The sequence below is a fragment of the Vitis vinifera genome, chromosome 4 (genome assembly GCF_030704535.1).
Source record: "Vitis vinifera cultivar Pinot Noir 40024 chromosome 4, ASM3070453v1".
NCBI classification, from domain to species: Eukaryota; Viridiplantae; Streptophyta; class Magnoliopsida; order Vitales; family Vitaceae; genus Vitis; species Vitis vinifera.
Window position 1 is genome coordinate 17,388,812 of NC_081808.1, and position 12,604 is coordinate 17,401,415.

A 12,604-nucleotide genomic window follows, 5' to 3' on the forward strand; every position below is an offset into this window, starting at 1 on the left:
TCCTTCGTGCACATTAAGCTCGGTTAATAACCAAGCTTAATGAAGGTATTTTTTTGGGTCTGAGACTCTTCTACCCAGTCCTACAATTAATAATGTACAATGATTTGAAAAGGGGTTTGATCACCTTACGGATAACTGAATTCGGTAATGTATTCATGCATTTTCAGATCTTTAATAAACTTGCTATTGTCCTAGCCTAAACATCTTATTACTTGATGTATTATGTTCTATATAGCCTAAACATCTTATTACTTGATGTATTATATTTTTTTTTAAAGTTTAAATATAATTAAAATTAGTGAAAATATATTCCTTTTTTAATTATTTACCTTATGTTTGGTTCTTTGAAAATTTAAGGGAAAAAAAAAATCCAACATGAAAGGAAATAACCATATTTTCAAAAAACAGTCTTCAATTAAAAAATTGACAAAGTTGTTTTTGAAGTTGAAAAACTATTTTCTATTTTTTAGAATTTTGTTTTTCAAAACAGTTTTCAAATTGACTCTAAAACCCTATTTGTTAATTGTTTTCAAAACCAATTTTTTATTTTCTAGAAAAAAAAATTGACAATGAATAAAAAATTTTCTACTCTTAGATTTTTAAAGATAGAAAATTTATAAATAATATATTTTAATTGTTTTTACTTGTTTTTTAAATATTTTTATATAAATATAAAAAATATTAAAAATAAAACATTACATATAAAATTTATTTTTAAAATTTTAAAAAAATTAAAAAAAAAAGTTAAAAACATTTCAAGTTATCAAACAAAATGTTTTACAAAACATTAAAAAACATTTTCAAAAACTCCTGGTGTTTCCTCTTTGAACTTCTGCATTGATCACTTCAACAGGGATGGGTTCCACAGAACTCGAGATTTCACAATTTTTATATGTTCTGCACATTAATACATTAATGGGAAAAATTATTTTCATTACAGATTTCTCTGTACACGAAGACAGATCGACCCTTCTTATAACTTCAATTTCATTGTACAGAAACATCAAAACAATAATAAATAAGCCAACAAAACTGTTGTAAAGCACATTCTTAAGCCTCATCTGAAGATACAATCCTGCTGCATTTCACCTTTCTACTCAAGAGTCAGCTAACAATATTCAATAGCTTCAGCATCTAAGAACCAGAGCATTGGTGTCAACAGCCGGGTTTTTTTCTTCTCCCAGGAGCCCGAATCAATGTCTAGCTTGGACTCAGATAGAGGGCAGCCAAACTAGGATCAAAGACAACATGCTAGGAACTGAGAACCCTGCGTCGTTCCGTTAACACTTTTAACATCTGTGGAGTGGAGTAGGATATAGGTCCAGTGGCTGATATCTCACCCGATCGTTGTGAGGCAAGGGTCCCTCCTGAAGAAATTGCAAGGAAATAGAAGTTTATTACCATCACTACTAACAATAGAGCCAAACTCCATGGAAGAAGGTTTCAGAAACAGAAACAAGCACCATGCAAAGTGAGAAAACATACAGGATCCTGATTTCAGTAAAAACTTGATTCCACATCAGGAATTGATGAAAATATAGCAAGAATAACAGGCTTGGAGACACTATATAAGTCATCCAATCAGGTAGGGATGGTTTCTGTATAACTTTTAAAGAAAATGTGGATTGTCCAAACACTGATGTTGAGAGGTACTAAATGGAAATTGGTGAAAGATGGGCATATACTATTCATAACACTGACAATTCCAAAGTATGTACCATTCCTAAATGAAAATGGAAATCAACATTTAGAATCAGATACAAGAGTCAGGTGTGCTACCCTGTACCCTAGTTGGATCTTAACAACATGGGCATCCTGCAGTGATATGAGCACATACTAAGTTTCTCACAACCCAATGGTTCTCCTTCGAAAATGGCTTTTGTGTAATGCAGATTTTAACTCTTCTCCAGCCCCCATGAAAGGCTATTACTAATTTCGTTTTCTTTTTAAATTGAGTACAGTTGTAGAAAAATAATGCAAGGCTCAATGCCGAAGTCTATGAAATGATACAAAGTTAACAAAGTGAAACGAATCTACAAAATCAATGGAAGAGCAACCAACAAAGGATTTGATGATGAAGCCCTTGAAACCATAAAGATTAGGATTCTGTTGTTCCCACCAAATGATTTCAGTGTTTTAATCATCAATGGTTCGTGTGTGGGAACTCTACACGTGAAGTGAATATGATTCAATTTGACAGGGGAATCTAGCAATTGTGGAAATATATCAACAACAAATAGAAGAAAATTTTTATAGTAAAGGTATAGTTCATTCAATTATCAAAGGTTGTAATTTGATTATATAAACAAGAAGGGTGAATGAGAAAAGAAAACGTATTCATTTACCAATCCAGTTATCCTTGAATTTTCCAATAGTTCGTTTGTAATCATATCCAGTATGTGCCTGTTCACCTTCAAACCACTCATTGCAATTTCTTCTGTCTCTTCAATGTACTGCATCAATACCAAATGTCACTACTTGCATATTACAATGGAAAAAGTAATGCCAAAGGGACTGTAATGTAAGCCTCCTTATGTATCATTTTACATTTTCCTTTTTGTTACAACTTACAATTGGTTGCAACTGGAATAATTTTTATGGTTTGATTTAAATGATTGATTACTACCAAAAAGTGCTATTTTGTAGACCTAATAATAATGGTTTTAAGCACCTTTGAGTAGTAATCATATTCATTTAACCCAATTAATTCATTAAGGTCCTTAATAATTGGTTTTAACCATTTTGTGGCAAGTTTACATGTTTTTATCAGCTTATGAACCAATTCAAGCATGCCAATTGATGGAGGAGCTATTTGGGCGAGTTAAGCAAGGATTTTGGATGATTACAGGCTTGAATTTCAAGTGGAAACACGAGCACAAGCAATGGAGAAGAGAAAAACAGAGTGAAGAAAACAGCTGCAGTTTTCTTTCACACTTTTGAAGCACTTCCAGAAGTCCATTTTCTACATTATATATACCATTTCAAAGCTCAGGAAGTAAAAAATCTAACGCTTCAAACCGTGTATGATTTGGAGCTAAAATGAGGAAGATATGGCATTCGGGAGACAACTGCGTCATGCCAAATGACCAATTTCGCAAGGTGAATTTTACCTTGCGAAAATTTCGCAAGGAGATTTTCCTCAAGGTGCGAAATTTGGCCACTACCAAAAAGTGCTATTTTGTAGACCTAATAATAATGGTTTTAAGCACCTTTGAGTAGTAATCATATTCATTTAACCCAATTAATTCATTAAGGTCCTTAGTAATTGGTTTTAATCATTTTGTGGCAAGTTTACATGTTTTTATCAGCTTATGAACCAATTCAAGCATGTCAATTGATGGAGGAGCTATTTGGGCGAGTTAAGCAAGGATTTTGGATGATTACAGGTTTGAATTTCAAGTGGAAACACGAGCACAAGCAATGGAGAAGAGGAAAACAGAGTGAAGAAAACAGCTGCAGTCTTCTTTCGCACTTTTGAAGCACTTCCCGAAGTCCATTTTCTACATGCTATATACCATTTCAAAGCTCAGGAAGTCAAGAATCTAAATCTTCAAACCGTGTATGATTTGGAGCTAAAATGAGGAAGATATAGCCTTCGGAAGACAACTGCATCATGCCAAATGACCAATTTCGCAAGGTGAATTTTACCTTGCGAAAATTTCGCAAGGAGGATTTAGGCACCTTGCGAAATGCCTTTGAAATGCTCTGTTTCTCCACGCACGCACCACCGACTTCCCAAATATTTGTAGCTTGATATTTTCTCGTGTAAATTCCTTTTGTAACCTTGTATTCAGCCGACATAAGGCTTTATCTTGTAATTTTGCTATATATAGAGGTGCACAACACCTCCAAAACAGATGGGATATAGGGTGATCGATCCTTTGTACATTAACTTAGAAATATATAAAGCTTTGTTTTTCTCTCTTCTCCTGTTCTTCCCCGTTTCTATTTTCTTAGTAGCCAAACAGCCTCTGAGGGCTTTTCCTCAGAGGATGATTGGCTAAAACTTTTAGTTTCTCAAAGTATGGATGTTATGTGGTGGCTTGGATGCAATCCCATGGAAATTTCTCGCACCTGGAAGGTAAGGTAGTCGTTTTTCATTAATGGTTCATTAATGCAAAGTTCGGTTTTTATTTCCTTTGGATAACTTCCAACGGCCAATACTTGATAAGCTTTTGGATTTCTATCCATTAGTTATCTCCTACGAGCTATTGGAGGTGAGGTTTTCAATTCCAAGTTTTGCATTAATCCGTTAAGAACCAATTTCAATGGCCATTGAAAGGTGAGTTTATCACCTGGAATGACTTTGAGTTGCCAATATTTGGTAAGCTTTTGGCTTTAGACCATTAGTTATCTCTTACGAGCCATTCAAAGGAAGTCTAAGGTGAATAACCATTGATGAAATTCACTACCATCTGTTTTGCCATTTTAAAGGATTAAAACTTGATTTGCTAAATCCATACCGGTTCGGGAAGCAAGCATCACCATAGTTGCAACCCCAACGCGAGGAGCCTATCCTGAGATTTCCAATTTGCATAAGAGCCAGAGCATAGCTATCCTATCTTTGAGAAACTTGTTTTTACACCCTTTCATTTTAGTCTTTAATGTTAGCTTAGATTAGTTTAAATCTTTCTAAAACATTTACATCTTCTTTTAAAGCTAACATCCATAAGAAAATCACCTATTTTCCTAATTTGAATATCACTTGTGTTTGCGAAAACCCTTCCCAGTGAACGATCCTAGAACCACTATGCTATAGTAGCTTGGCTACTTTAGTAATAGTATTTAAGGTATAAATTTTGTTGATACGCCTTTAAAGCTAAGCTACCATGAGTCGCATCAATGATCATTCAGACAAAAATAATGGATGTCATTCTGTTCATTTGTTCAATGAAAACCTGGCAAAATGACCCAATTTGCTGGGCTTTTATGTACAAAGACAAAGCATTTATCCTTCATTTTCCATGCTGACACATGTTATAGATATAGGGATTAGGCATATGTCCATAATCATGCATGGTTGCAGGTTTCTTTAGGTCATAGCATCGAACAAGTCAGCAGGCATTGAGACCCATGATTGTCTCTGTCATATTGAACACACCCATATATGAATGGAAGAAATTATACATACCCTTGTTAATTCTCGACTGAACAGCTCAGATACTTCAAGAGTCATGTTGGCAGGAATCATAAAAGGGTCATCCCACTAAGATGAAGAATGTTATGTAATGAGTTAACAACAAAGATATATGCAGAAAATAATCTACTAAGCAACTTGGGGAAAATGATAGGCATGGAATAAAAGTAGAATATACCATGTACTTTATCAACTCGCCATCTGGACTATCAGGTCTATCCATTAACCCCACTCGTTTTGTCAAAGCAGTAAGCCCCAACCTTGAATTTGCTGGGCTGATTACCATCTCTCTAGCAATCTGAACAAACAACTAGCATGAGGGATTGGAAAGGCATATAAACCAAATAAGATCATCCACAACTCAATATACCAGTATCTTGCAAAGAGCACATAGAACATTTTGGTTAATTCCATGTTTGTTTTAAACACCAACAGAAGTTACTAGGAGCATAAAAATCCATTTTCTACATAAATCTAAACACATCAAATTATAAAGTGCATTCATGATTAATTTACATTGTGATCCTATTAGAAAAAAAACCTAGCCTGCTTCTGTAATCAATCTAAATAGAAAGAGAAGTTGCATTTTCAGTGATACTTATGGGTACATACCAAGTATGAAAGCCTTTTCTCTTGAATATAAACACTTGATTTATAAATAGAAAAAGACCCAACATAATCCTTCCCATATGGTCCTTGAGGATTGTGGAAATCCGTTTCCCATCATCAACCACACTGACATGTAATGAAAAAGGCATTAAGAAAAACCATGTAATGGGTTAGTTGCTCTGGGTCAATTTAATACCTGCTCTTGAAGTAACAATGATACTACAGATCCTTAACAGGGCTTTGAACATCATAAGAATGTGTCTAAATAAAGTGCAAATCATAAAGGTAAAACAAGTGTCATGGAATGAGCATTACTAGATTTGAATTCCATGTCCCAAAGAATTTTCCTAAGCCTTGCTTCCAACTCATCTCAAGGGCGAGGTTTAGGAGCCTTAAGTCTACTGACAGATAGCCAAGTTCAAAATGCAACTGTCTTCACTTCTATTATAAATTTCCTCCTTTTATTTGTACTTTGTCTTTTTATCCTGATGAATTTTGCTTTCCTGAGTGAAGCTTTTTTTCCCCATTTTTTCATTTTAAAGCAAACACATAAGAAATGCAAATAATCATGCACCAAAGCATGCAACTCCTTAAGTGCTGCCTCAAATAGTCTTGTGTCTTCTAAATATAATTTTTTTTAATCAATGGAGCATGTCCTTGAAGGATCAGTTTGAACTTATAACAAGTTGATGTTAACTACAATTACCTTCGTAATCTTTTCTAGGTCATCTCTTCCTCCATCAGTTATCTTATCGCCAAACACAACACGTTCAACACATCGGCCACCATGAGCAACCACCATTTGCATTTGAAATCCTTCAAGATAGGCACCCTTGTACTCACTTGTACAGTTAGCACATTTGCTTTGTACACTTAGTGTAAATGCCTTGTCCAGTCACCAAATCCCTAATAGGTACATATTTCCAAGTAAATATGGGTGGGTAACCAATGTTTCCATTACCATGGACTAGGGAAAATGACACAAAAGGTTACCCTAATTTCGGTTCATATTCATCATTACTAGGGAAGCTAATAGGATGAATGAACATGGTAGACATCAATTAAATTGCATGCAATGCGTGTGTTATCAAGCAACATGTGTGAGGATTGTTCCTCACGTTTGGAAAAAGTAAGATAGACACCCTTGTACACCCTTGTACTTTTAGTACATTGGCCTTGTACACTTAGTGTAAATGCCTTGTACAGTGGCAGAAATTCAACCTAGATCATACAACATAACTAGTGCATATGACTGGGTTAACCACGTTCCAATGTCATGGCTCACCGAGTTGGGGAAAAATGACACCAAATCGAGGTTCTTATTCATCATAAGCGCGCTATCTCATCCAATGAATGTGTACGAAGGGAAATGAGGAATGTCCCCCTTGGAAAAAATAAATGAGCAAGCAATTTTTTCAAAAGCATTTGAAATCCTTCAAGATAGGCACCCTTGTACACACTTGTACAGTTAGCACATTTGCTTTGTACACTTAGTGTAAATGCTTTGTCCAGTCACCAAATCCCTAATAGGTACATATTTCCAAGTGAATATGGGTGGGTAACCAATGTTTCTATTACCATGGACTAGGGAAAATGACACAAAAGGTTACCCTAATTTCGGTTCATATTCATCATTACTAGGGAAGCTAATAGGATGAATGAACATGGTAGACATCAATTAAATTGCATGCAATGCGTGTGTTATCAAGCAACATGTATGAGGATTGTTCCCCACGTTTGGAAAAAGTAAGATAGACACCCTTGTACTTTTAGTACATTGGCCTTGTACACTTAGTGTAAATGCCTTGTACACTTAGTGTAAATGCCTTGTACAGTGGCAGAAATTCAACCTAGATCATACAACATAACTAGTGCATATGACTGGGTTAACCACGTTCCAATGTCATGGCTCATCGAGTTGGGGAAAAATGACACCTAATCGAGGTTCCTATTCATCATAAGCGCGCTATCTCATCCAATGAATGTGTACGAAGGGAAATGAGGAATGTCCCCCTTGGAAAAAATAAATGAGCAAGCAATTTTTTCAAAAGCATTTGAAATCCTTCAAGATAGGCACCCTTGTACACACTTGTACAGTTAACACATTTGCTTTGTACACTTAGTGTAAATGCCTTGTCCAGTCACCAAATCCCTAATAGGTACATATTTCCAAGTGAATATGGGTGGGTAACCAATGTTTCCATTACCATGGACTAGGGAAAATGACACAAAAGGTTACCCTAATTTCGGTTCATATTCATCATTACTAGGGAAGCTAATAGGATGAATGAACATGGTAGACATCAATTAAATTGCATGCAATGCGTGTGTTATCAAGCAACATGTGTGAGGATTGTTCCCCACGTTTGGAAAAAGTAAGATAGACACCCTTGTACTTTTAGTACATTGGCCTTGTACACTTAGTGTAAATGCCTTGTACACTTAGTGTAAATGCCTTGTACAGTGGCAGAAATTCAACCTAGATCATACAACATAACTAGTGCATATGACTGGGTTAACCACGTTCCAATGTCATGGCTCATCGAGTTGGGGAAAAATGACACCTAATCGAGGTTCCTATTCATCATAAGCGCGCTATCTCATCCAATGAATGTGTACGAAGGGAAATGAGGAATGTCCCCCTTGGAAAAAATAAATGAGCAAGCAATTTTTTCAAAAGCATTTGAAATCCTTCAAGATAGGCACCCTTGTACACACTTGTACAGTTAACACATTTGCTTTGTACACTTAGTGTAAATGCCTTGTCCAGTCACCAAATCCCTAATAGGTACATATTTCCAAGTGAATATGGGTGGGTAACCAATGTTTCCATTACCATGGACTAGGGAAAATGACACAAAAGGTTACCCTAATTTCGGTTCATATTCATCATTACTAGGGAAGCTAATAGGATGAATGAACATGGTAGACATCAATTAAATTGCATGCAATGCGTGTGTTATCAAGCAACATGTGTGAGGATTGTTCCCCACGTTTGGAAAAAGTAAGATAGACACCCTTGTACTTTTAGTACATTGGCCTTGTACACTTAGTTTAAATGCCTTGTACAGTTGCAGAAATTCCACATAGATACAACAGAACTAGTGCATATGGCCAGGTTAACCACGTTCCAATGTCATGGCTCACTGAAAAGGGGGAAAATGACACCAAATCGAGGTTCTTATTCATTATAAGCGCGCTATCTCATCCAATTAATGTGTAGAAATGTAAATGAGGAATGTCTATGAGGAATGTCTATGAGGAATGTCACCCTTAGAAAAATAAAATGAGCAAGCAATTTATTCAAAACCATTTGAAATCCTTCAACATATGTAGCATTGTACACACTTGTACAGTTAGCACATTTGCATTGTACACTTAGTGTAAATGTCTTATACAATGGCAAAAATTTGACATACCTAAAACTAATAGCGTGCATATGGGTGAGCTACCATGTTCCAATGTGATGCCTAAGGGAAAATGGGGAAGGGAAAAGGGGGAAGTGAAACCTAATATAGGTTCTTATTCATCATTATTGTCGTTGGTCATCCAATCAACATGTATGAAGTAATAAAATTGAAGGGGATGAGTGCGTGATCAAGGAATGTGTGTGAGGGAATGTTCCTCATCCTTTCAAAATGGAAATGATTTTAAAACATTGCAAATACTTCAACATAGGTACATTTGTACACCCTTGTGCATTAAGCACAGGTACCTTGTACACTTAGTGTAAATGTCTTGTACACAGACATAAATTCCATACAACCACTACTGAATGTATACTCATGCATAGGTTAATCATGATTGCAATCTTTTGGTTAATAAAATAAGGAAAAACTGAAGTCTCAATTTGTTCCCTATACTTTTGTAACAATACAAGGAAATTAAAAAATAGCAATTTGTCCATTAATGTGAAGTTATTCGAAGTTAATTCCAACTTTCTAGCTAGAATTCAAAAGAAGATTATATGTTAAGCATGACAAATTATTATTCAAACATATATTTTATTCAGTAAAAAGCATGCCTAAAGATGGGTTCCATTCAACTAGTGAACAACTTTTTAAATATCACATGTGGCACCAGGCCTAACAATTGTCTACAATTTACGAGGAAACTCTGAAGAAGACCAAAATGCTTCTAACTGTGGCTCACTTTTAGAGTACTCACCATTTTCTCATCCAAGCAATTCTTCAGAGCCAAACAGGGAGACATTATTTTCTTTTGTCCGCAATTCTCCTTCTCATCCATTCTCTCCTAATCCAGAATTTTCATTTCTAAACCTGCTTCAATTTAATGCCAATGATTAGCAATTTCAAGCTTCCTGTTTATTCCCATAAACACTAAATATTTCCAATTAAAATTACATGAGATAAATGTGGATGACATTTACACCAAACTAATTGGGCACAAATTAATTTTTTAATTCATTTTTTGCAAGAATATACATTGCTCAATGAAATAAGAATTGTTTCAGATACTAATCAAAAAAACGAGAAAGGAAAAGTTGGGTGGAGTGGGCTAAGACAAGAAAAATATTCAAAAAGAAAATTTAGGAATTCAAGCAGAAACTAGTAAAACAAAATCAATGCCATTTTTTTTACTTGTTAATAGGAAATTAATACATAGTCAATAGTAGTAGGTACTTGTTAGCTGTCCAATCTGTGGAGTGTATCATCTCCACCCCTTCTTTCCTTCTGTAACATCAAAGATTAGGCCAAAATTTAGATTACATTCCGAAGGACTTTATTGGTAGAATCCAGGTGGTGTGTATGATTAACCCCCCCCCCCCCCCCCCCCGCGCCCCGCTAACATTCTCAATCCTAGTAAATTTCCAACCTTCACTGCTGAAAGAAAGGACCACTCACCTACCTAATCTATACCCAGAAACCAATAGAAAATGACAGGGATTAATTGTTACCAATATAAAATTCTCGGTTAAGTGTGAAAGGGGGAGAAAGAGGACATTTTTTCAAGTTGGATGAGCAAACCAATGTTCTGAGTACATTCAACACATAGAGCATATGCCAAACACAACAACAATTATTCTTTTTTTTTTTTTTTTTTTGGCAATCCAATAGAAATACGGAACTTAAATTCTAGAAGTGAAAAAATGGAAGAATGCAAAACAATCTCATAATAGGGAATGAATATTAAGCTGCTTCCTTGAGCTTCTTTGTGATGCCATCAATGTACTTCCCCTGGTGGAAACCTTGCTCCAATTCGAACTCAGATGGTTGTCTTGAGCCGTCCCCAGCGTAAGTTCCTGCACCGTAGGGACTCCTACCTTTCACCTTCTCCATCTCAAATGCTCCCATTTATTCTCTCTGGACGATGATGATAAAATACCTACAAACGCCTCAACCTGATAAAATCAAAATATTAGCAAATAATTCAGACCCCCATCATTTGGATTTGGGAATGATCATTGATAAAATACCTACAAAAGCTTTTCTGAAATGCTCACAATCCTTGGCTGCTGAAGAAAGCGATTGGGGGACAGTTAAGGTCGGCATCGTTTGTGCGTATGTTGTTTATAGAGGGAGAGAAAATGGTAGGAAGATTCAGAATTTTCACTCTGGTGACATGGCATTTCACGTTTACCAGCTGTGAAACCCATTAATTTACAACAATTTGAGTTGGAAATGTAAAGGGCATTTTTGTCTGTTAACATTTGATATCCTTATCATTAATTAGGTCAGTTAGATGGACCATTTCTTAATTTTTGGGCCCAGCTAGGCCCAAAACACAATTCTCCCTTGATAAAATCTGTCAACTCAGCCGAAAACCCCACGACTCAATGTGTGCATAAGTTTCTACAATCTTAACAAGACTAAAGAAAGTAAATTGGATAATATACCACTAAATGTATTGCTATCTGTCCTATGTGGGCCAAGTTAAAACACATTTCACTTCACTATGCACTCTTCTCATAGTCAGCTGCTCGCTCCAGAGCTAGAAAACAAGCCCATATGAAACTAGCAGACTATAGTCCTCACTCCTCCATCCATGAATGATGTGAATACCCTTTCAAATCTTTCCTTTCGTAGGCTTCCACAAACGAGTTGGAGCGGGAAGTTGCCCACTTGATAGAGGGAATGCAAGGCTGAAAAGACTGCAACAAAAGGTGAATAAAGTGATGGAAAAAATAAGGTTATTTATCCTCCATTAGGATTAAAAAAATTTGTGTCAATGCCCAATATAAGATCTATTACATATACCCAGAAGCTCCTGCTCAGCTTCCAAAAAAGCACACGCTCTACAGAACCTCGACTGCCCCGTTTTGAGAAGTAAGAATGCATCCCTTTAATTTTGGTCCATATTTTTGCTTCAATTTTAACTATCTCACCAAATTTGTTCTAAATTGAAATCTTTTGTTTCTAATAAATTCTTTTGGAATTTCTTAAAAGAATGTAATTTTTGAAATATTTTTTTAATTAAATTAATAATCCATTTGCATAATTCTCTTATCATTTACCTTGTATACTATTATAATATATTTTTATAATTATTTTCTTATACATTGATTTGAGTACTTCTTAATCTCGGTATCTATATTTAATTAGTTAATTGTCATAATTTCCTCAATGTATTTAGTAGAGATCATAGATATACGAGATTAGAGAGGTGTTGCCTTCCCCATAGGTAACATGACCTCCGAATTCAAACTCTTTTTTGTAAACATGTTTTTTTTTTTTTTTTATTTAAAAAAAGTCACATTAAGATTTTATTACTTATTTTAATTTTTCTTTTAGATATTTTGGTTTTCCTCTTAAAAGTGAACCAAAAAAAAAAAAAGGTGGTGATTCTAACTTTTTAAAAAAAATCAAATTTTAAAATAATAAAAGTGAGTCTCATCAT

At 35.2% G+C, this 12,604-nt stretch overlaps 1 long non-coding RNA gene across 1 annotated transcript; it reads right to left on the bottom strand.

Annotated features, from left to right (window-relative positions):
- Nucleotides 1-904: 904 nt before the first annotated feature.
- LOC109122443 (uncharacterized) lies at nt 905-10,506 on the bottom strand. Its single transcript, XR_009465453.1, has 2 exons — nt 9,914-10,506; nt 905-1,367 (listed from the first exon to the last, which is right to left on the bottom strand). It is a non-coding gene; the product is annotated as an uncharacterized LOC109122443 (long non-coding RNA).
- Between the last annotated feature and the right edge of the window lie 2,098 nt (nt 10,507-12,604).